Source organism: Notolepis coatsorum (assembly GCF_963971535.1).
Source record: "Notolepis coatsorum genome assembly, chromosome: 1".
NCBI classification, from domain to species: domain Eukaryota; kingdom Metazoa; phylum Chordata; class Actinopteri; order Aulopiformes; family Paralepididae; genus Notolepis; species Notolepis coatsorum.
Genome location: NC_140165.1, coordinates 246885263 through 246911809, shown reverse-complemented (window position 1 = coordinate 246911809; position 26547 = coordinate 246885263). Strand labels below are relative to the sequence as shown.

Here is a 26547-nt window from a genome sequence, read left to right as displayed (position 1 = left end):
AGAGAGAGAGAGAGAGAGATTCCTTCTGTACTCTACTGATTTCTTCTGATTTCTCTGTTTGACTGTTTTGCTTCGTTTTGTTTGTTTTAACACTGGCTTTGGCAATGTAAACGTATGTTTCCCATGTCAATAAAGCCCCTTTGAATTTAATTTAATTTAATTTAATTGAGAGGGGGTGTAGAGAGAGAGAGAGAGAGAGAGAGAGGGGGGGGGTAGAGAGAGAGATGGGGGGGTAGAGAGAGAGCGAGAGGGAGGGAGGGGGGGTAGAGAGAGTGAAAGAGATGGGGAGATAGAGAGAGAGAGTGAGACAGACAGAGAGAGAGAGAGAGAGAGAGAGAGAGAGAGAGAGAGAGAGAGAGAGAGAGAGGGAGGGAGGGGGTAGAGCAGGGCTATTCAACTGGCGGCCCGCGGGCCAGATCCGGCCCGCGGGATGATTCTGACCGGCCCGCCAAAGATTACATGATAATAAAAAAAAAGAAAAGAAATAAAAAAAAAATATTTTTTTTAATATTTTTTTATTTTTATTTTTTTACTTTTTCTTTTCATGTCAACGTTAACACGCACAATTGAGCCAAAAGTCACTCAATTAATGACATATTTCATTGATAAATTGAGGGAAAACTTTGCAAGTCGATTTGATGAATTTGACATGTCCAGAGAATTGATGCATTTTGTGAGCAACCCATTTGCCAATGTAGCTGCTATTTCCACAAAAGGACAAGAGTTCCTTGCATCACTTCACATTGATGAAGGTCTCCTGCAACTTGAAATAATTGACATGCAAGCATCATCTGCTCTGAATCAGGCACTTGAGAATGAATCCACCACAACATTTTGGATAAAGTGTATTCATGTCAAGACATTCCCCGAAATAAAAACGCTGGCAATATCTGTGCTAACAATGTTTGGCTCAACATGCACCTGTGAATCCAGTTTCTCTCACATGAATGCCATTAAAACAAGCAACGTGCCTCCTTGACAAATGAGCATTTGCATCACTGTTTGCGGGTAGCCCTCACTTCCTATGAACCCTCTTTCTCTGCCATTGCCCAGTCAAAGAAGTGCAATCGCTCTCATTAGATGTGTGTATGTAGGCTAGGCCTGTCTGCCCCCCACCCCCCTGATGTTTGAGAGTTAAGAGTGGACAATAAGTGCTAATAAGATGCTGTGATTTGCTGTTGTTGCACAGACATGAAGCACTTTTTCATAAGCTCAGCTGCACTATAAATGTGTTTTTTTGTTCAAGTGTGTTAGAATGTTCATGCACATCATGCACTTGTTTGTTTTTTATTTTATTTTTATATTGAAATGTTGAAGAGGAGATGTTGCAGTTGTTGCACAGTCATAAATGAAGCACTTTCTGCAGGAGATGTTGCAGATGTGGCACATAAATGAAGCACTTTTTTGAAAAGTATACTACGTTTGCAATGTAGTTAAATAAAAGTTGTGAAAATGTGGTTGCGTGTTGTGTCAAGTGTACATATATTCATAGTACGGGGAGGCGCCGTGGCAGCCCGGCCCCTGGCCCCTTGGGTTTCTGACAATGTGGCCCCCTGAACAATTTAGTTGAATAGCCCTGGGGTAGAGAGAGTGAGAGTGAGAGAGAGAGAGTCATACCCGCAGCAACAAACATACACATTCTATTTTATCTTCAAACAAAGTGTGTTGTTGTGAAATATCACACAGAGGCTGGATGATGAACTGGTGAAGAACTCATTTGATAGTTTAAAGAAATATCACCTACAGTATGTTTCAGTGGAGGTGAACGTTGTCTGTGTGTGTGTTGTGTGGGGTATTGTGTGTTGTGTGTGTATTGTGTGTGTAACTACACACCCTCAAGTACTAACCCTCAAGTAATGTACTAACCTTCTTACTGTCTTCTACTACCATGCACTCTGCCACTAAATAATCTCCCTTGCCTATATTACTACCTCCTATACTATGTCTCTACCAGTGGAGGCTGCTGACCAAATTTTTAGGTGAAGCACAAATTATTATATTATATTATATATTAAATAATATTTTTAAAACATCCCCCACTGTGTGTCAGTGGTCAGTGGACACAGATGAAAACATATTAACATTAGGTGACAGCGGACCTGACCAGATGAAAACATATTAGGTGACAGCGCACCTGACCAGATCAAAACATATTAGGTGACAGCGCACCTGATCAGATCAAAACATTTTAGGTGACAGCGGACCTGACCAGATGAAATCATATTAGGTGACAGCGCACCTGACCCGATCAAAACATATTAGGTGACAGCGCACCTGACCAGATCAAAACATATTAGGTGACAGCGCACCTGATCAGATCAAAACATTTTAGGTGACAGCGCACCTGACCAGATCAAAACATTTTAGGTGACAGCGCACCTGACCAGATCAAAACATATTAGGTGACAGCGCACCTGATCAGATCAAAACATTTTAGGTGACAGCGCACCTGACCAGATCAAAACATATTAGGTGAAGGTGACAAGGAAGCCACAGACTCATACCCCCCCGACACTCAACTAACCGCCTCGGACAGTCCTTCATACCAGTGGCCATCAGGCTCCACAACAGTGGGCAGCGACTGCTGCCAGACATCGACCTAGAACTAATAGGAACCCAAGTTTCAAGTTCAAGTTTCAAGTTTCTTTAATATTTGTCATACAGAAGTACAGAATACTTTTATACAAAATGCTTCTTACTGTTACGCAAGTAGGACAATAACACTACCTTATGCATACTGCACCTTATGTGGATACTGTGATACTGTGAATAATGAATAATGTATATTTCAGTTAGTTAGATAGTAAATTATATTGACCTATTTGTTTACACTGCTTGTGTTGTTTTCACTACCTGTACCCCCCCCCCCCCCCTTCCCCCATGCTGCTATGATGCCTGAATTTCCCCAAGGGGATCAATAAAGGAATATCTTATCTTATCTTAAAAGGAAAGATGAAATTACCTACCTGGGTTCCATCCTATAGAGGCAAATCTTTCCTGTGACAAAATGGGATCCAATGTAATAAAACTAAGTCAACCAACGAACTAGATTCCTGTACCGGATCTCCTCTCTGGTAAACAAGAATACCTTGAAGACTCTAACAGGAGCACTCATTCAAGGGTACTACGACTATGCTTGCACCTCATGGTACCAAAGCACCTCAAAGGCACTAAAAACAAGATTACAAACATCACAAAACAAACTGGTCAGACTACTGCTTGACCTTACTCCTAAAACCCACCTCACCCCTGTCCACTTTGACAACCTAGGATGGCTTAGAGTAGACGACAGAGTACAGCAACTTGCAATGGGCCTGGTCTACAAGATACACTACACCACTAAGATACCCATGTGCATGTCGAAATACTTCCCAAAGGTCAGTGAATACCACGACCACAACACCAGAGGGAGTTCCACAAATCATGTTCAACCCAGATAAAATAATAAAAAAAAAAATAAAATAAAAAAAACGTTTTTTTAATAAAAGAAAATAGTCATAACTTAGAAATTAGATTGCATAGGTCTATGAATCGATATCGCGATTCTGTTTCGATTAATTGCCCAGCCCTACAGTGTGTACAGTAAGTTAGCTTGGTGATTATCATTGTGATGTAGGCTAAGCTGCCTAGCTACTGTTAGCATACAAGCACTGTAGCCTACTTACTTTTTCATCCACAACGTTTTTTCTGATCCAGATGCATAAATCCACTTCTTCATGTTGCTCAGTTGCTGGTTTATACTTCGGTCCTAATGTTGGCGCAAAGTTTAATTTAGCCTGACTTGTTATAGCTGTACAGCTTACTAACTACTAAACAACAACTTTCTCATAGTCTCAACTTTCCCATAGTCAAAATGGGTCCAGCTGCATGTGAGGAGGATAGGTTTAGCTCGGGCCAATCTCAAGTTTCTCAAGTTTCTTTATTATTTGTCATACAGAAGTACAGAATACTTTTATACAAAATGCTTCTTTATGTTACATTTTGTATAAAAGTATTCTGTACTTCTGTATGACAACTAATAAAGAAACTTGAGAAACTTGAGATTGGCCCGAGCTAAACCTATCCTCCTCACATGCAGCTGGACCCATTTTGACTTTGCAATGCAGAAATCTCTGATTGGATTTGCAAGGCTGCCAATCATATTCAACCTCCGTGTATTGGATGTCAAGGGCTGTCAATCAATCAATCCTCCATTCAATGGCAAGAGTTTAACTGCACAGACCGTGCTTAGATGAAGTTAATAGCCTATTTTGATTCGCTGTTATTTATTATTTATTTAACAATGGGTCACACCTGTGAAGTTTTCTTCACGAATAATTACTGCAGGCAATACTGCAGTGCAGGCCTGCTCAGAGCTGTAAATTTTGGCCATTTTTGAAAAAAAAAAAATTCACTGGCATTTTTTTACAGAGGAAAACATTTATAATAAAAAAATAATAATAATAATAATTAAAAAAAAATATATATATATATATAGTTTTTTTAATTTTTTTTATATATATATATATATATATATAGGTATATGTAAATTAATAATAATTATGAATTATGAGTGAATTTGTGTTTCACGTGTTGTCATAGAGAAACCTCCACTGGTCTCTACTACTATGCACTCAACACTGCAGCACCCACGTTTCAACACTGTTTGATGAACATTGTTACTCAGTTGAAAGAATTCTACTCTTCCTGCTGTAAGTCGCTTTGGATAAAAGCATCAGCTAAATGACTAAATGTAAAATTTAAATGTTGTGTGTGTATTGTGTGTTGTGTGGGTATTTTGTGTTGTTTGTGTTGTGTGGGTATGGCTTGCTTTGAACTCATTAACTCGTTAACTCATTAACGTGTTAACTCCTTAACTCGTTCACTCATTAACTTATTAACTCATTAACGTGTTAACTCATTCACTCATTAACTTGTTAACTCATTAACTTGTTAACTCATTAATTCAGTAACTCATTAACGTGTTAACTCCTTAACTCATTCACTCATTAACTTGTTAACTCATTAACTTGTTAACTCATTAATTCAGTAACTCATTAACGTGTTAACTCCTTAACTCATTCACTCATTAACTTGTTAACTCATTAACTTGTTAACTCATTAATTCAGTAACTCATTAACGTGTTAACTCCTTAACTCATTCACTCATTAACTTGTTAACTCATTAACTTGTTAACTTGTTAACTCGTTAACTCATTAACTCATTAACTCATTGTTCTATGTCTTTTTCTTGTTTACCCTAGTCCTGTTTCTTACTCACCGGCGATGTGGTTGATCAGTAAAGTCCTCTCTCATCACAATCCATGCTGTCGCTCACACTAGCTCTGGATAGTCGGCCACAAATCAATGTAACGTCAATGCGGTTGAGCTCCTGTCTGTACCGGCTGACTGAGGCGCGCCGGGTGCATACAGAGTATAAATCTTTTTACTGAATTTGACTTTTCATTTAAAATAGCGGTCGTATGGTAGTCTACTGTATGTGTATTGTGTCTTGTTATGTATGTTTTGTCATAATTTGTGCTTGCCTTCTTGGCCAGATCACCCTTGAAAAAGGGACCTCGGTCTCAATGGGTTTTTATTTTCTGGTTAAATAAAGGTTTGATGATGATGATGATGATGATGATGATGATGATGATGATGATGATGAGCTTGAGCGCCTCCACTTTGCATTGGTTTGTGGCCAACTATCCAGAGCTGGTAGTGCGAGGGACAGCGTCGACTGTGCTGAGAGAGGACTCTACCGATCAACAACGACATCGACAACATCATTCCCTTTAACACTAGCACAGCCATGGAGAAAATGCTACTGATTCCCGCCGGGAACGGGTCAGATGACCCGACAGCTTATATGAGAAATATGAGAAAAATAAACAGTGTAAACTATATAATTACCTCTGAATATAAAAATATGAGGTTTACCACAATGAAATGTAGGTTTGAGTGACATAAAAAAAAATAATAATAATAATACATAAAAAAAAACATATTATAATTTGTATTATTATTTTTTGGGAAGAGTCACACATTGACAGGCAAAGATCCACATGCGGCTCGCGAGCCACGGGTTGGCCACCCATGCGCTAGATGCTCGCAAAGTGCTGTGATTTTCGTCTGTTCCAACGGCCCATTATGTGGAATAACGTTCTAATTACATTTTCCTGAAGTCATTTAGAAATTTCAGAAACCGTGCCAGATAAAACAGGTACTTTTAGGAAAAGTCATTGAGTGACAGAGCTGGAGCTCGACCGAGTGACGAGGATACATTTATTGAAAATGCCTAGGGGTCATGTGACCCCTTGTCGGCTGTGCTAGTGTTAAAGGGGTATTCCACCTCAAAGCGACATCAGACTGAGGCAGACATAATGGCGCTCAGCTCCACCGTCACTCAATGTAGAAGAACTGCGATGAGTAAGTTCCTGACACCTCGATTGTCTCTCGATCAGCTTCCCACTCTCTCTCTCTCTCTCTCTCTCGCCAGGTAATGGAGTAACCAGAAGTAAACACTCAGTGCCTCCCCTCCTTGTGTGTGTTTGGTAGGAGTGGTGACCTTTGACTGGTGTTGTCTCACACCCTTTCAGTGTAGTCCTTTGTAAAGCAGGAAGCTGGTCTATATGCTCAGTAGTTTAGGTCCATATCTCTGGAAGCTGCAGCATGCTCAGTAATTTAGGTCTATATCTTTGGAGCATGCTCAGTAGTTTAGGTCTATATCTCTGGAGCACGCTCAGTAGTTTAGGTCCATATCTCTGGAAGCTGCAGCACGCTCAGTAGTTTAGGTCCATATCTTTGGAAGCTGCAGCATGCTCAGTAGTTTAGGTCTATATCTCTGGAGCACGCTCAGTAGTTTAGGTCCATATCTCTAGAAGCTGCAGCACGCTCAGTAGTTTAGGTCCATATCTCTGGAAGCTGCAGCATGCTCAGTAGTTTGGGTCTATATCTCTGGAGCACGCTCAGTAGTTTAGGTCTATATCTCTGGAGCACGCTCAGTAGTTTAGGTCTATATCTCTGGAGCATGCTCAGTAGTTTAGGTCTATATCTCTGGAGCATGCTCAGTAGTTTGGGTCTATATCTCTGGAGCATGCTCAGTAGTTTGGGTCTATATCTCTGGAGCATGCTCAGTAGTTTGGGTCTATATCTCTGGAGCATGCTCAGTAGTTTGGGTCTATATCTCTGGAGCATGCTCAGTAGTTTGGGTCTATATCTCTGGCCTAACGATGTACAGAACTGGCTGTGAGCTCATTTTATTCTGTAGTAAAGCAACTTTTCTACAAATACAAGAGAGAGACAGAGTGGGGGGTAAGACCCTCGCTTGCAAAATTACAACATCACTTTTAGCTTTTGGATATTTAAAAAAAATATTTGTTTTCTTTTTTTTTACACACATTTACATAGTCAATGGGTCCTGTTGTTCAGCCTCACAATGCTATTGGATGGTAAATGTGTTTATAGGTCCCACATTCTGGCCTCTGAAGTTGATAATGTCAATTTAATTTGGGCCTTAAGAGGGACTGGTTTGGGGCACCAGGGTGGCGCTGTAGTGCAACACGGCCGTCCCGGGTTCAACTCCCGGACCCGGTGACCTTTGCCGAATGTCTTCCCCCTCTATCTCCCATACTCCCTCTCTCTCTCAGCCGGACTGCCCAGAGAAAAACAATAAGAAATCTACCAAAAACATAATCTTTAAAAAAAAAAAAAAGAGGGGCTGGTTCATGGAGAATGAGAGGATTAGTTGCTGTAGAATCTGAACAGGAGTCGGGAACTCCTTATTTGGTCTATTTCTGTGTGTGTGTATACTGTACATGCACTATGGTTGTGGAGTGGTGTGTGTGTGTGTGTGTACATGCACTATGGTTGTGGAGGGGTGTGTGTGTGTGTGTGTGTGTGTGTGTGTGTGTGTGTGTGTGTGTGTGTGTGTGTGTGTGTGTGTGTGTGTGTGTGTGTGTGTGTGTGTGTGTGTGTGTACATGCACTATGGTTGTGGAGTGGTGTGTGTGTGTGTGTGTGTGTACATGCACTATGGTTGTGGAGGGGTGTGTGTGTGTGTGGGGGGGGGGTGTGTACATGCACTGTGTGTGTGGAGTGGTGTGTGTGTGTGTGTGTGTGTGTGTGTGTGTGTGTGTGTGTGTGTGTGTGTGTGTGTGTGTGTGTGTGTGTGTGTGTGTGTGTGTGTGTACATGCACTATGGTTGTGGAGTGGTGTGTGTGTGTGTGTGTGTACATGCACTATGGTTGTGGAGGGGTGTGTGTGGGGGGGGGGGGGGGTGTGTACATGCACTGTGTGTGTGTGTGTGTGTGTGTGTGTGCGTGTGTGTGTGTGTGTGTGTGTGTGTGTACATGCACCTTCTTTGTGGAGTGGTGTGTGTGTATGTGTGTGTGTGTGTGTGTGTGTGTGTGTACATGCACTATGGTTGTGGAGTGGTGTGTGTGTGTGTGTGTGTGTGTGTGTGTGTGTGTGTGTGTGTGTGTGTGTGTGTGTGTGTGTGTGTGTGTGTACATGCACTATGGTTGTGGAGGGGTGTGTGTGTGTGTGTGTGTGTGTGTGTGTGTGTACATGCACTATGGTTGTGGAGTGGTGTGTGTGTGTGTGTGTGTGTGTGTGTGTGTGTGTGTGTGTGTGTGTGTGTGTGTGTGTGTGTGTGTGTGTGTGTGTGTGTGTGTGTGTGTGTGTGTGTGTGTGTGTGTGTGTGCACTATGGTTGTGGAGTGGTGTGTGTGTGTGTGTGCACTATGGTTGTGGAGTGGTGTGTGTGTGTGTGCACTATGGTTGTGGAGTGGTGTGTGTGTGTGTGCACTATGGTTGTGGAGTGGTGTGGACTATCTAGGCTCAAATGACTCAACTCCTCGACAGGAGCTTTGAATTCATCCATTGATTTGCTTTGAAAGCAGCTGACGGATCTTCAGGAGAAATCCATGCTGCAGCCAGATAGTCAACAGCCTGACAATAACCTGGCTCTCCTCTCTCTCTCCTCTCCTCTCTCTCCTCTCTCTCCCCTCTCTCCCCTCTCCTCTCTCTCTCCTCTTCCCTCTCTCTCTCCTCTCTCCTCTCTCTCTCCTCTCTCTCCCCTCTCTCCCCTCTCTCTCCTCGCTCTCCTCTCTCTCTCCTCTCTCCTCTCTCTCTCCTCTCTCTCCCCTCTCTCTACTCTCCTCTCTCTCTCCTCTTTCTCGTCTCTCTCGTCTCTCTCTCTCTCACCTCGCATCTCCTCTCTCTCCTCTTCCCTCTCCTCTCTCCTCTCCTCTTTCTCCTCGCTCTCTCCTCTCGTCTCTCTCCTCTCTCCCCTGGTCAGGGATGGTGAAGTAACTAAGTACGTACACTCAAGTACTGTACTTTAAAGGAGCAATCCACCAAAAAAATGGAAACGATTTATGATTTAATGCCCGTAATCTCACACATCCCCAAACTATAAACTTCTTCTTTTTCCAAATTAATTTTATTTGAGAGTTATTGAGTTAAAGAGTTGGAATGTATGATATAATTATTATGTCACATATTCCAGGAAGTATTAAATACAGCTCAGTGAAATTATGAAAATGCATTTTTTTTTATTCAACCCTGGCTTCATTTGAAGTAATTACATTTGATGTAAGGGTTTTGAAGAATGTTTTCTTTTGAAGTGTGTTTTAATTCCATCCCTGGGTCCTTGCCTCTTCAATACGCCCTAATGGGACTGACAGCCGTAGGGTGTTCCTCCATCACAACACTCACTCACACAGTGAGCAATATGTGGCTCATGAATAGTAATCAGCTCTATCCCCTGTGGTTTCAAAGGAAGGATACATCATCACCAGAGTGTCGCTGTGGCTGAAACACAGAGGCTGAAACACACAGAGGCTGAAACACAGAGGCTGACACACAGAGGGTGAAACACAGAGGCTGAAACACAGAGGGGCTGAAACACAGAGGCTGACACACAGAGGCTGATACACAGAGGCTGAAACACAGAGGCTGAAACACAGAGGCTGAAACACAGAGGCTGAAACACAGAGGCTGAAACACAGAGGCTGAAACACAGAGGGTGAAACACAGAGGCTGAAACACAGAGGGTGAAACACAGAGGGTGAAACACAGAGGGTGAAACACAGAGGGTGAAACATAGAGGCTGAAACACAGAGGGTGAAACACAGAGGCTGACACACAGAGGGTGAAACACAGAGGCTGAAACACAGAGGCTGACACACAGAGGCTGACACACAGAGGCTGAAACACACAGAGGCTGACACACAGAGGCTGACACACAGAGGCTGAAACACAGAGGCTGAAACACAGAGGCTGAAACACAGCCATCAAATGCACACAGCAAACACATCCACACGCACACACTCACTTTAAACAAACAAATCACTGCAGCACCCACTTTACACACTTTAGAACACCTAAACACACTTTACACTTTATATTTATTGGTAAAGGATTTGCACTACAACTCGTACACCTTACTGTAAATTGTACCTAAATTGTACCTCATCCCATTTCTGCTCTGCACTATATAGTATTGTATATTAGTACATTGCATATTATATTGTATATTGTATGGTAACTCAGTTACTTCTATTCTGCATCGAACATTGTACGTATGTCTATACTGAACACTGTGACCTCTATTTTTACTTCTATTTTACATGCTATACTATTTTATTTCATACTTATCTTGTCTAACACAGTCTCTGGAGCGAAACAGTAAGAAGCATTTTGTATAAAAGTATTCTGTACTTCTGTATGACAACTATTAAAGAAACTTGAACTTGAAACAGAGGCTGAAACACAGAGGGTGAAACATAGAGGCTAAAACACAGAGGCTGACACACAGAGGGTGAAACATAGAGGCTGAAACACAGAGGCTGAAACACAGAGGGTGACACACAGAGGGTGACACACAGAGGCTGACACACAGAGGGTGAAACACAGAGGGTGAAACATAGAGGCTGAAACACAGAGGGTGACACACAGAGGGTGACACACAGAGGCTGACACACAGAGGGTGAAACACAGAGGCTGAAACACAGAGGCTGACACACAGAGGGTGAAACACAGAGGCTGAAACACAGAGGGTGAAACACAGAGGGTGAAACACAGAGGGTGAAACATAGAGGCTGAAACACAGAGGCCATTCTTTCACTGAGTGATTCCATGCCAGAGTATTGAGGGTTCTGGTGGAGAGTCCAGCCCTGCACCCTAAAGTCCAGTTAATACAGTATGTGTTGAGTTTATCCCTGCACCCTAAAGTCCAGTTAAGATGTGTTGAGTTTATCCATGCACCCTAAAGTCCTGTTAATATGTGTTGAGTTTATCCATGCACCCTAAAGTCCTGTTAATATGTGTTGAGTTTATCCATGCACCCTAAAGTCCTGTTAATATGTGTTGAGTTTATCCATGCACCCTAAAGTCCTGTTAATATGTGTTGAGTTTATCCCTGCACCCTAAAGTCCTGTTAATATGTTGAGTTTATCCCTGCACCCTAACATCCTGTTAAGATGTGTTGAGTCCTGCACCCTAAGCTCTACACTACCTAACCCTAACCTTAACCCTCTACACTACCTAGCCCTAACCTTAACCCTCTACACTACCTAGCCCTAACATTAACCCTCTACACTACCTAGCCCTAACATTAACCCTCTACACTACCTAGCCCTAACATTAACCCTCTACACTACCTAGCCCTAACCTTAACCCTCTACACTACCTAGCCCTAACATTAACCCTCTACACTACCTAGCCCTAACCTTAACCCTCTACACTACCTAGCCCTAACCTTAACCCTCTACACTACCTAGCCCTAACATTAACCCTCTACACTACCTAGCCCTAACATTAACCCTCTACACTACCTAGCCCTAACCTTAACCCTCTACACTACCTAGCCCTAACATTAACCCTCTACACTACCTAGCCCTAACCTTAACCCTCTACACTACCTAGCCCTAACCTTAACCCTCTACACTACCTAGCCCTAACATTAACCCTCTACACTACCTAGCCCTAACCTTAACCCTCTACACTACCTAGCCCTAAGTCTACTGTCTATTGTTTGATGTACATATAGTACTAAATGTTTAGTGATACGTATAGTCTATTGTCTATAGTTTGATGTACATATAGTACTAAATGTTTAGTGATAAGTATAGTCTACTGTCTATAGTTTGATGTACATATAGTACTAAATGTTTAGTGATACGTATAGTCTACTGTCAGTTTTTTACTGTTATTGTAAATGAGAACTGGTTCTCAATGAACCTACCTGGTTAAATAATGATAATAATGATCATGTGGTACGGAATAATTAAATCTATAGATCAGTTTCCAGGACCTTCTTGCTGTCCATTGACCTGTACTACTGCTCAGTACTACTGCTACTACAGTAGGATTACTAAATGACTGCTACTACTACTATTATTATCATAAAAACATGCTTCTAGGCTGCTACTAATGCTATTACTACTACTATTATCATTAAAAAACATGTTTCTAGGCTGCTGCTACTAAGGCTGTCCCGGAAGCCTGTTTTTGGGATTCAAACTTTGTCAGGGTTTTTCGAACAAATGTTCGAACCTTCGTTTTTAATTAAAAAAAATGTTTGAATTTTTTTTTTAACTTTATTTTCAGCCCAGCCCAGGGAGTATAAGGGTTCGGTGTGAGGGTAGGTGAGGAGAACCCATATGCTGAACACGATAACAGAGAGAGGAGGCAGAGACGACAGAATGAAAATGAACAGGCTTTTACTTAGCAGTAGCAACAATGATACACGTTAGAACGGTACAAACAAAAGCGAACTGCAAAACCCGGAAATCAAACCTCAGCAGTGCTGGAGAAATGTGGACTAGGCATAAGGAACGGACTCACTGGGAAATACAGGAAAACCTTACAAAGGTGAACAGAGTACGTGACCGAACACAAGGGTAGAAAACAAAACAATGGCAATGGCGCGACAAGGAAGTGAGAAACGGGCAGGTAGAAGTACTACCCGTGATTACTAAGGAGCGCCAGCTGGTTTAAGACCAGGCATGAACAAGACTGATGAACACATAGTAATTGTAAAGAGAAATCTCACACTATAAACATAAGCATATGTAAAGGGATATCTTCAAACTAGAAAGAATAAACCATACTGGAAAACATATATGTAAGAGATAAACCTTACTGGAAACATATATGTAAAGAGAATAAACCTTACTGGAAACATATATGTAGAGAGATTAAACCTTACTGGAAACATATGTAAAGAGATTAACCCTTAAAGGAAACATATGTAAAGAGATTAACCCTTAATGGAAACATATGTAAAGAGATTAACCCTTAATGGAAACATATCCTCAGTTTAACACTGAGGATTACCGTATTGTTTTTCTCTGGACTCAGCTAACTTGTGTGTGGTACGCCGAAGATCAAGTCACTTGGATTAATACTGGACCAGTCACCTCTCTGCCTCTGTGTGTTCGTTGGGCTAACTCTGATTTCTCTCTCTCTCTGTTTCCACCGGGAGTGAAAGCTGGGAGTATCTGCAGAGCCGCTTCAACGTCACTTGCCTATTCCTCACCACTACCTACTGGGAGTATCTGCAGAGCCGCTACATCGTCACATGCCAGATCCCCCGTTTGTTCGATTGCTGTACTTCATCCATCTTGTGACTCTGAAAATAAATACGCCCTAGCTTTTGGCTAACTCTGAACTTCCTCTCTGTGCCGTTGCGTTTGAGGTCGGTTACAAACCATAACATTACGACCCAACCATGACGACCTCAGCCGACACAGAGGGGGTCAGAACAGCGTTGGCGGTCCAGATAGAGTTAACCAACGACCACAGCCTACAGCTAGGTGCGGCTGCGGCTGCTGTACAGGAGCTCCGAGACCAGGTCCTGCCTATTCAGGGGTCCCTTGGCTCTCTGGCTAGCCAGCAGTCTAATATTCTCCACCAATTACAAGCGCTGAGTGAAACCGTTAACACCTTGCTTGTAACCCCACTTACTTCAGGAGCCTCGGCCGGAGCATCACCCGCAGCCCTGGCAGGCCCCGCGCCTCCCGATCCCGCACCTCGGGAGCCACGTCTCTCCGAACCACGGTTGTTCGATGGTAACTTCGAGGATTGTGCCACATTCATCATGCAATGTGAGTTGGTTTTTCGTCATCAACCCAGCCGATTCACTTCAAGGGGAGCCCAAGTGGCTTACATGACTAACTTGCTCTCAGGCCGGGCAGCCCAGTGGGTCACTGCCTCCTGGGCAATGGGGGCTGATTTCTGTTTTTCCTACCCAGACTTCGTGGCTGAGCTCCGCAGGGTTTTCCACCACCCAGCCCGTGGCCAGGACCCTGGAGCCCGGTTGGGTACCTTCCGGCAGGGCAGTGGCGGGGTCACCGACTACGTGCTGGAGTTCAGACTGGCGGCAACGGAGAGCGGTTGGAACGATCAAGCGCTTCGTCTCACCTTCATGAGGGGGCTCAATGACGCTGTCAGGGACCAGCTCGCGACCCGTGAGGAACCTGAGTCCCTCGAGGACCTGTTCAGCCTCGCCATTCGCATCGACGGACGCCTCCAGGAGAGAAGACGTGAGAGAACCCGACAGGGACCTCCAGAGGTTCTCCAGACCCCCCGTACTCGTGACGGAACTGCGGGCCGCCCTGCTCCCAACACGACTGGTGGCTCTTTCCCTTCCCGTTCGGTGCCCGGGGAGGAACCCATGCAGCTGGGACGTTCACATCTTAGCCAAGCTGAACGGGAGGCGAGGTTCAGGTCCGGCCTTTGCCTCTACTGCGGTCGGGATGGACACCATATCGCCAACTGCCCCACCCGGCCAAAAGACCAGGCTCGCCGGGACCCCGGGAGATCCTGGTGAGCCGTTTTTCTCGTTCCCAGAGCCGTGCACCACCTAGCCGTCTGATGAGCGTCACCCTGGCCTGGGCGGACCAACGGGCCACGGTGGAGGCACTCATTGACTCGGGGGCTGACGAGAGTTTCCTAGACTTCGAGTTTGCTACCCGGGCCAACATTCCACTTGAGGACCTAGTGAGGCCATTGGAGGTATTCGCATTGGACCAACACCGCCTGGCTGACATCACTCAACGCACCTGCCCTGTCCTGCTCACCATTGCTGGTAACCACGTTGAGAGACTCCAGTTTTTTATCACCAGATCCCCTCTTGTCCCAGTAGTCCTGGGCCGGCCCTGGCTCGCGCTGCACAAGCCCCACATCGCCTGGTCCTCCGGTACCATCAGGGGGTGGAGCTCCTCCTGTCATGCCCAGTGTCTTCAGGCGGCGTCCTGTCCCTCGCCCCGGAGATCTGTTTGTGAGTCGCCTCCGGACCTCTCGACCATACCCCCCGAGTACCACAACCTCATGGAGGTTTTCAGTAAGTCCAGGGCTCAGGCCCTTCCGCCTCACCGGCCTTACGACTGTGCCATCGACCTCCGCTCAGGGGCTCCCCTTCCCGGCAGCTGCCTCTACAGTCTGACCGTCCCTGAGAAGGCAGCGATGGATCAATACATCTCTGAGTCCTTGGAAGCAGGACTCATTCGGCCTTCCTCCTCTCCTGTGGCGGCCGGCTTCTTCTTTGTTGGGAAGAAGGACGGAGACCTTCGACCCTGCATCGACTATCGCCAGCTCAACGAGATCACCATTAAGAACAAGTACCCTCTTCCACTCATGAACTCCACCTTCGAGCCTCTCACCCAGGCTACCGTCTTTACCAAGCTGGACCTCCGGAGTGCCTACCATCTAGTCCGTATCCGAGAGGGCGATGAGTGGAAGACCGCCTTCAAGACTCCCAGGGGCCACTACGAGTACCTGGTTATGCCGTTCGGCCTCACCAACGCTCCGGCGGTATTCCAGGCGCTCATGAACGACGTCCTTCGTGACATGCTGGAGGAGTTTATGGTAGTATACCTAGACGACATCCTCATCTTCTCCAAGACCCTTGAGGAACACATCCAGCATGTCCGCCGTGTGCTGGAGCGCCTCCTCCACAATCGGCTCTTCGTCAAGGCGGAGAAGTGCCGATTCCACTCTGACTCCGTCGATTACCTGGGCTTCATCGTGGAGAGAGGCTTGACCCGAGCTGATCCTCGCAAGATCCGGGCCGTGGAGGAGTGGCCGGAACCCACCTCTCGGAAGGAGTTACAGAGCTTCCTCGGGTTCGCCAACTTCTACCGAAGATTCATCCGGAACTACAGTCAAGTGGCGGAACCGCTTACCAGGCTGACCTCTCCCGCCCTGCCGTTCGACTGGTCCCCAGCGGCGTGTGCTGCGTTCCGCTTCCTCAAGAAGAGGTTCACTTCCGCCCCGATCTTGCTCCGTCCAGACCCCAAGAGACAGTTCATCGTAGAGGTGGACGCCTCGGATACTGGACTGGGAGCTATCTTATCCCAGCGGTCGGCAACAGACCAGAAGGTACATCCGTGCGCCTTCTACTCACGTCGTTTCCTCCCTGCCGAGAGGAACTATGACATCGGCAATCGGGAGCTGCTGGCGGTTGTGGCTGCCTTGGAGGAGTGGCGTCATTGGCTAGAGGGGACCGAGGAGCCATTTACCATTTGGACGGACCACAAGAACCTGACGTACATCCGTGCTTCCAAGCGCCTCAATGGCCGGCAGGCAAGATGGGCCAGCTTCCTCAGTCGGTTCGACTTCTCGCTGACGTTTCGCCCTGGTTCCCGCAACACGAAGGCCGACTCCCTGTCCCGGTTACACTCCAAGGGGGCTCCAACCACTGAGGACCCGACTCCCATCCTCCCAGAGGCCAGGGTGGTAGGAGTAGTCACCTTGGGCATCGAGGGGGTGGTAAGGCGTGCCCTACGCTTCCATCGCGCTCCAGGCAATGTACCGGTTCATCGTCTCTTCGTCCCCGACTCGGTCCGGTCCCGGGTCCTCCAGTGGGGCCATACCAGCCGGTTCGCCTGCCACCCGGGCGTTCATCGCACGTTCTCCTTCCTGGCTCGTCGATTCTGGTGGCCCACCATGAGGAACGACGTCAAGGAGTTCGTACTGGCCTGCGCAGTCTGCGCCCGCAGCAAGGCCTCCCACCAGGCACCCTCCGGGCTATTGCAGCCGCTTCCCATTCCGAGCCGTCCTTGGTCACATGTGGCGCTGGACTTCGTCACGGGTCTTCCTTCTTCCCAGGGGAACACGTGCCTACTGACCGTGGTGGATCGGTTCAGCAAGGGGGTTCACCTCGTGGCCCTTCCCAAGCTTCCCTCGGCGGCCGAGACGGCGGACCTCCTGACACGCCACGTGTTTCGCCTCCATGGTTTTCCCCAGGACGTCGTCTCGGACCGGGGGCCCCAGTTCACTTCCCAGGTATGGCGGGCTTTTTGCAAGGGATTGGGGGCAACGGTCAGTCTTTCCTCTGGTTATCATCCCCAGACTAACGGACAAACGGAGAGGATGAACCAGAGTGTGGAGTCTGCTCTTCGGTGTGTGGCTGCCGAGAGACCAGCTTCTTGGAGCCGTTTCCTTCCCTGGGTCGAGTACTCCATCAACTCCATGGTCAGTTCCGCCACCGGCCTCTCACCCTTTGAGGTATCCCTGGGCTACCAACCCCCTCTTTTCCCTGCACAGGAGTCGGAGGTGGCAGTTCCCTCCGTACAGGACCACCTCGACCGGTGCCGTCGGGTCTGGGAGATCACCAGGACCGCGCTGCTCCAGTCATCGGAGCGCGCCAGTCGTGGGGCTGACCGGCGCCGGGTTCCTGTGCCGACGTACCACCCTGGGCAGAGGGTGTGGCTTTCCGCAAGGGACCTTCCACTTCGGTCCTCGGCCAAGAAGCTTAACCCCCGGTTCGTCGGTCCTTTTGAGGTTCTGAAGGTACTCAGTCCGGCGGCGGTGAGTCTTAAACTTCCTGCGTCCATGCACATTCACCCCGTTTTCCATGTGTCCCGGGTTAAGCCTGTCTCTCTCAGTCCCCTGATGCCTCCTGCTCCGGAACCACCTCCTCCCGAGATGGTGGACGGTCACCCCCAGTGGCAGGTCCGCCGGTTGATGGGCGTTCGACGGCGGGGTCGCGGGTTCCAGTACCTGGTGGACTGGGAGGGGTACGGTCCGGAAGAACGGAGCTGGGCCTCCCGCCAGCTCATCGTGGATCCCGGCCTGATCGCCGACTTCCATCGTGCCCATCCGGGCGAGCCGGGTCGGGCTGGTCGCCGGGTGGCTCCCGTGGAGGGGGGGGTACTGTGAGGTTTGGTCCGCTCCCCGCCACAAGGGCTACTGGATTAGACAACATCCCTGGTAAATTCTTGCAGGATGCTGCAGAAATCATTGCCCCATATGTAGCTCACATTACCAACCTAGCCATTGACACAGGAACATTTCCAAGCGAAATGAAATCGGCAAGAGTTATTCCTCTCCACAAAAAGGGAAACAAATTGGAACCGGGTAACTACAGACCCATTTCCATCCTGGGCGTTCTATCAAAAACCATTGAGAGGCTAGTATATGAGCAAATAGACGGGTATTTCTCCACTAATAACATCTTGTACAAATACCAATCTGGTTTCAGGAGGTCCCACTCCACAGACACCTGCCTGCTGTTCCTCACAGATTACATCAGGAAAGAGGTAGACGAGGGAAAGTTCTGTGGAATGGTAATGTTAGACCTCCAGAAGGCATTTGATTCAGTGGATCACAACATCTTGTTAATGAAGCTTAGGGCCCTAGGCTTTAATGAGGCAGCTCAGAAATTGATTGGTTCCTACCTAACAGGGAGACAACAGGTGGTAGATATAAACGGAGTACTCTCCAGTCCTCGGACAGTAGAGTGCGGGGTCCCACAAGGGAGTGTTTTGGGTCCGCTCCTCTTTCTACTGTATATAAATGACCTGAAAGCAGCTTGCTCATGTGACCTTTTTTTATACGCAGATGACTCTGCCCTACTAGTGTCTCACAAAGACAAAAAAGTGGTTGAGCAGACATTGAGTGCAGAACTAGAGAAGGTTAGCGACTGGCTAGGCCACAACAAGCTGTCCCTCCACGTGGGGAAGACAGAGTCAATTTTATTCGGGTCAAAGGTCAGGCTCAGAAAATCGCCAGGTTTTAACATTAGAATAGGAGATTTTGTTCTCACAGACAAAACATCTGTGAAATATCTCGGTTGCGTCCTGGAAAACAGCTTATCAGGGGAAAGCATGGCTCACCAAGCACTTACAAAGATAAATAACAGGACTAGATACCTAGCCAGAATCTCAAATTTTTTAGATCAGTCAGCGATGAAGATTCTTGCTGGAGCTCTCATACAGTGTCACTATGACTATGCGTGTGGCTCCTGGTACAACAGTGCCCCCAAAAGTCAGAAAATAAAACTACAGACATCACAAAACAAGCTAATCAGGGTAATACTAAGGCTACCTGCTCGAACCCACCTTGACCCATCTCACTTTGATGTCATGAGATGGCTTAAGGTGGAAGACAGAGTAAACCAGATAGGGATGTGCCTAGTTCACAGAATAGTGCATGGGGTAGTGCCAGTGTACTTTAACAACTACTTCAACCGTATCAGAGACACCCATGCTTACCAAACAAGGCGCAGCTCAACTGACTTTGTGCCAGTCAGATTCAGGAGCTGTATGGGGAAGGAGTCATTTTTATATTCAGCAGCTGTCTATTGGAATAGTCTGCCCAGTGAACTGAAAACCATAGACAGTGCCGTTAGATTCAAGTCCAGCCTGAAGACATGGCTCAAAAGGGACTATACCTAGACACTTAGCTTAAGGCACCCTTGCATGTTGTATGAGTCTGTATGTATATAAATGTTAAATGGTATATGTGATGTGTTGTGATGTCACGTTTTGTATGATGCATGTTTTAAGCATCACATTCCCCCACCCCCCTACAAGGACCACAATGGAAATAAGCTCTGAGCTTTTTTGTGTTTCATCCTTGGCAGTATATCCCGACTGTGCTCTTCTGTCACATGTTTATTTTTTATATTGTCAAATAAAGTCATTCATTCATTCATTCACACGCTCCGTTCCTTTAAGGTACTATGTTGATTTATGCATTCCCCGCCACGCGCTCCGTTCCTTTAAGGTGCCGTGTTGATTGGTGCTTTCCCCGCCACACGCTTTTGGAGCAAGTATCAATCTCATCCCGCAGCTGTCACAGCTTGTAATTAGCGCCCCTGAAGGCTTTATATACACAGACCTCCTTACTATCGATGTTGGGTCGTTCTGAAATACACCTGCATATACCTGCCTTCCCCGTCGCTGTTCCTGTCTTTTGCTCTCCAGGACCTTTTGTGGAGAACCGCTGTGGAGAACCTGGTTCCCCGTTCGGAGCTGCGCCTCGTTATCTGCCCGCTTTTCGCGTTGCGCTCTGGTGAGTTTTTGGAAACAGTCTTTTTGGATTATCAGTTTTTTGTGTGTTTGGTGAACACCGAAGAGATCCCGTTTTTGTTTGTACTGGACTCCCCTAATTTTTGTGTTAGTTTTACACTGAGGATTACCGTATTGTTTTTCTCTGGACTCAGCTAACTTGTGTGTGGTACACCGAAGATCAAGTCACTTGGATTAATACTGGACCAGTCACCTCTCTGCCTCTGTGTGTTCGTTGGGCTAACTCTGATTTCTCTCTCTCTCCGTTTCCACCGGGAGTGAAAGCTGGGAGTATCTGCAGAGTCGCTTCAACGTCACTTGCCTATTCCTCACCACTACCTACTGGGAGTATCTGCAGAGCCGCTACATCGTCACATGCCAGATCCCCCGTTTGTTCGATTGCTGTACTTCATCCATCTTGTGACTCTGAAAATAAATACGCCCTAGCTTTTGGCTAACTCTGAACTTCCTCTCTGTGCCGTTGCGTTTGAGGTCGGTTACAAACCATAACAGATGCACTGCTCTGTTGTATGTTAGAGCGATGCTCTGTTGTTGTGAGCGATGCACTGCTCTGTTGTTCTATAAGGTAATTTAGAACTGTACTTTGTAAAGAAACTCAAAGTGTTAAGAGCGATGCACTGCTCTGTTGTATGTTAGAGTGATGCTCTGTTGTATGTTAGAACTTTGTAAAGAAACTCAAAGTATTAAGAGCGATACACTGCTCTGTTGTTATATATTTTTCATTGAACAATTTTATCACACCTTTTACTGTCCGTTCTATTTTATTATTTTTAGCCTATTTTAAACTGAATCAAACCGCACTTTTTTACTCTATCTAATCTATTCTATTTTATTATTTGTATGACTGAAAAACTGCAATTTACCTTACCTTGCTACCTCTCTATGTTTTTTTATAAAAAAAAATTATGCTCGCTTATGCCTGTATTTTTTACTGTTGTGAAGCACTTTGAACTACAATTTCTGTATGAAAAGTGCTATACAAATAAAGTTATTATTATTATATTAGCTAGGATATGATGCTAGTAGCTGGAGTATTCTGATATTAGCTATATGATGCTAGTAGCTGGAGTATGCTGATATTAGCTGGAGTATGCTGATATAAGATAGGATATGGTGCTATTAGCTGGAGTATGCTGATATTAGCTATATGGTGCTAGTAGCTGGAGTATGCTGATATTAGCTGGAGTATGCTGATATACGATAGGATATGGTGCTATTAGCTGGAGTATGCTGATATTAGCTGGAGTATGCTGATATAAGCTAGGATATGGTGCTATTAGCTGGGGTATGCGGATATTGAGGCATGCAAACAGTGATCCTGTTTACTGTTGTGTTTTGTAGTCTGTGTGAGTTCTGTTTCCTCTGTATCCCTTGCAGTATTCTGTCTTACCCATCATGCATACGGTCATACTGGTTATCTGGAGGTGAAAATGCACACGGGCACCTCCTGGCACCTCCTGGCACCTCCTGGCAAACACGACGTAACCCAGGAGCGCTAGCATCCAGAATCGCCATGGGACCCTCCTGCTGGGAACCTTGGCTCGATGCTGCTCTAACCACGTTAATTGAGGAAGTCTGATTGAAGGAGGAAGTACGAGGGTGGTCTGCTACAAGGCCTAATGGAGCTCAGGGAGATATGACGACTAATTTATGACGGCATTAAGACTAGGAGAAAGATGGGGTGGGGGGGGGGGGGGGGGTAATTGCATCTGACGCCATTAAGCAGGACCAGAGGAGGAGTGAGTGAGAGGCAGCGGCAGGAAGATGAATGCCAGGAGGGAAGGTGATGCCCGCAAAACAGGTTAACTTTGTTCAAAAGGGAGGAAGGAAATCCCATTTGGTTGTTAGTAGATCCAAGAGGATATATTGTGTGTATTGGTCTACTGTATGTTATGTCATATTTTGGTTAATATCTTAAAAGGAATGGTACTGTAAATGGACTGAAGAAACTGTTTTGCACAGAGCAACGGCTGTCTCCACCAAATTGGGAACTCTGGACATTCTGTGCCTCTATACAGCGGTCTCGCTCCATGGCTGGGTGTGGACGGTTGATCTGCCCCCAGCAAGAGGATATGGCTTCATTCGTAACAGAAGAATCTTCAGTTCTTAGCTTAGTTCTTCCTCAAGTCTTTAGTTTTTAACAGCCCATGTTTTATCCTCCTCTGTCAGGGAGAAGATAAGATACGAGAGAACTGTTATGATCTCTAGGGGGAAATTGTGTTGTTGAACCGAAGGCAACACACACACACACGCACGTGCGCGCGCACACACACACACACGCGCGCGCGTATACACAAACACGTATACACGCACACACGTATACACACACACACACGTATACACACACACACACACAAACACACACACACACACACACACACACACACACACACACACACACACACACACACACACACACACACACACTTCTGTGGTGCAGGGAATAAATCCACCTGAACATCCAAATCCAATCCCTGTGTCACACAATAAGCACCAAGCGCTGATTTGTTGAGAAGTAATTTCAGTCACAAGGACCTTTCTCAATAAATCTAGAGATGCAGAGGTAATAGTGTGTGTGTGTGTGTGTGTGTGTGTGTGTGTGTGTGTGTGTGTGTGTGTGTGTGTGTGTGTGTGTGTGTGTGTGTGTGTGTGTGTGCGTGTGCGTGTGTGTGCAACAGCACACAACACAGCATGGTGGGGAAATTATTTTGAAGGTAAACAAGGACATAAAAAACTGGTGAAAACAGCCTATTAAAAATACACTTCTTCCATAAACTATATCTGAAATAAATAAATAAATAAATAAATAAACGAATAAATAACAACAACAAAAACAACTAACCTTCCGTCTTTTACTACTATGTACTATGCTACTATGTCTATAGTACTACTGTACCTACAGTACTATGTACTATGTCTATACTACTACTTACTATGTACTATGCTACTATGTCTAAAGTACTACCTACTATGTAATATGTCTACTACTACCTACTATGTACTATGCTACTATGCCTATACTACTACCTGCTATGCTAATATGTCTATAATAATAATAATAATAATAATAATAATAATAATAATAATAATAATAATAATAATAACTTTATTTGTATAGCACTTTTCATACAGAGGTTGCAGTTCAAAGTGCTTCACAACAGTAAAAAAGGATTTGTAATTAATTAATCTAATTAATCGCATTTTAATCGCATAACCATTTTATGCCTGATATTCTATATTCTATAATCATATTTCAAATTGCATCTGTCCGGATGGCAGAATTCAGTACTGTATCTACAAAACCTGTTTAATCATCTTCCATTTATTAATTTGCTTAGATTTTTCATGTCTGGTACATTTTTGCATGGTGTTATTCACAGTCAAAGATTAAAAAAATAATTATTTATATTCTCATTTGGTTCATTACAATTTACTCAAGCATAGTAACAGACACAGTATTTCTGACACTAGGAATACTTTCCCTGAGATCCATAGATGTCCCTAGAATCAGATACCAAGAACATGCAAATGGACCATATTAAAAAAAAAGGTCTGTAAATGTGTATTCTACGTTCTTATGGAATGAATGAGATAACAAAAAAATTATAAAAAAATAATAATAATAATTTAATTAATTTTGAGTTAATTTTTATAACGCGATCATTTGCTGTGCAATTAATTAATCTAATTAACGCGATAAACTGACAGCCCTAAATTAAATACAAATAGATAGAGAGGTAGCAAGGTAAGGCAAATCACAGTTCTTCAGTAATACAAATAATAAAATAGAATAGATTATATAGAGTAAAAAAGTGCGGTTTGATTCAGTTTAAAATAGGCAAAAAATTATAAAATAGATAAAAAAGTGTGATAAGATTGTTCAATAAAAAATATATAACAACAGAGCAGTGTATCGCTCTTAGTACTTTGAGTTTCTTTACAAAGTTCTAATGTAACGGGGAAGCCCGTGGGTATGTCCACAGTCACGGAAACAGATGTGTTGACGAGTGACTGTGGCAGTGCGGGCTGGTAAGTTAAACTCACTTCCTCATAACAGGGTTAACAGACGCATAGGTACGGTAGTTAGGAGTGAATTCACTTCTTAGTGCAGCGGCCTGTGTCGTCGGACGCGGGAGCCCCCTGTTCGACTCCCCCTCGGGACATTCTCATTTAACATCAAACACAACGCAGACCAGTATGATCCGTCACACTAACATACAACAGAGCATCGCTCTAACATACAACAGAGCAGTCCGTCGCTCTAACATACAACAGAGCAGTCCATCGCTCTAACATACAACAGAGCAGTCCATCGCTCTTAACACTTTGAGTTTCTTTACAAAGTACAGTTCTAAATTACCTTATAGAACAACGGAGCAGTGCGTCGCTCACAACAACAGAGCATCGCTCTAACATCAACTTAACAACAGAGCAGTGCACAAAGTTCAGTTTTGAATTACAACAGAGCAGTGCTCTTAAAATGACGGTAGTGAGATATAATTTGCATAGAACCGACATATGAATTTGATTGGAAGTGTATGAAAGTAGGTAGGGTAAGAATAGTGCAGGTAAAGTACAATTTGTCAGGATATCCCTGATGTTTCATTGAAATGCTTGAGCAAAGAGAGGTTTCAAGCTGTCTTTTGAAGATGTCTAGTGAGTTGGCTTCCCTGATGTTTTGGGGTAGTTTGTTCCACAGTTTTTGGGCATAGTTGATAAAGGCTGCATTACCGATCCTCTTTTGACTGTTTCTGGGAGTCTCTAGTAGTCCAGTAGCTGATGATCGCAGTGTTCTTGCTGGCCTGTAATTTATTAGAGTGTTGGCGATGTAGCTAGGTCCCTGTCCATTTAGAGCTTTGTATGTAAGGAGAAGGACCTTAAAGTCAATTCTAAATGTTACAGGAAGCCAGTGTAAAGCAGCTAAGACTGGACTAATGTGCTCTCTCCTTTTGGTTCTAGTTAGCAGTCGGGCTCCAGAGTTTTGGATTAGCTGAAGCCTCTCTGTGGTTTTCTTAGGGAGACCTGTGAAAAGTGCATTACAGTAGTCTAACCGGCTAGATATGAATGCATGAATTAGCTTCTCAGCATCGTTTTGATTAATAAATAAATAAATATAAACAATATTTGATATATAAATATTTCTGAGATGGAAGAACGATGTTTTCGTCACTAGACTAGTGACCTCAGATTTTATCCAAGGGGTTAGTCCTCCCAGGTTCTTTATTAACGTTTCTTTTTTTATTTTGGGGCTGATAATTAGAATTTCAGTTTTGTTCTCGTTTAGTTTCAGGAAGTTCTTACTTCATCCATTTATTTATTGCCAGTAAGCAGTCTGTAATGGAGTTAATCGCTGTATCATTTGGTTCAGCAGATATGTACAGTTGTGTATCATCCGCATACAGTAGCTATGGAAACCTACATTATGTTCTCTGATGATATCACCCAGCGGTAACATGTAAAGGGAGAACAGTAAAGGACCTAAGCAACTCCCTTGTGCAACTCCATAGTCATATATCTCAGACATGTGGCCTCCTAGTTTAACATAGAATTTCCTCCGTCTAATGTATGTTTTAAACCATCTTAGCACATGTTCTGAGAAACCGACAAGATTTTCAAGACGATCGATTAGAAAATTGTGATCGATTGTATCAAATGCTGCACTGAGATCTAGCAGGATAAGGATGGAGATCTTATTCTCGTCAGAGTTTAGCCTGAGGTCACTGATTATTTTGGTGAGGGCAGTTTCAGTGCTATGATATTTTCTGAATCCCGACTGAAATTCTTCTAAGATGTTGTTTTCTTCAAGAAAGGAATTCATTTGAACTGAAACTATCTTTTCAAGTACTTTACTAATGAATGGTAGGTTGGATATTGGACGATAATTTGCCATTACATTACTATCCAAGTTAGGTTTTTTTAGTAATGGCTTTACAACTGCTGTTTTAAAGGCATCTGGGGAAATACCAGTTCTAAGGGAAGTGTTTATGATATCTAGCACAGGGCTTGACACACTATTAAACACCCGTTTGAAGAAAGCTGTAGGTATAGGGTCAATGTCTGAGGTGGAGGAGTTACATTCTGAGACAGTTTTGCAGAGTACATCTAATGTGATGCATGTGAATCTTCTCATGGTTACATTGCGCGGTTTGCTGTAATCAGCTTTATTTCCATCATGAGTAATGCTGGCCCTGATCATGGTTATTGATCAAGGTTATTTTGTTGTTAAAGAATAGTGCAAGTTCTTCA

At 44.7% G+C, this 26547-nt stretch overlaps 1 protein-coding gene across 1 annotated transcript in view; it reads left to right on the top strand.

Annotated features, from left to right (window-relative positions):
- arrb1 (arrestin, beta 1) overlaps positions 1-26547 on the top strand; it is a gene marked incomplete at both ends in the record, with an annotated part of 145909 nt that overhangs the window by 61620 nt on the left and 57742 nt on the right. The gene's annotated exons all lie outside the window — the stretch shown is intronic.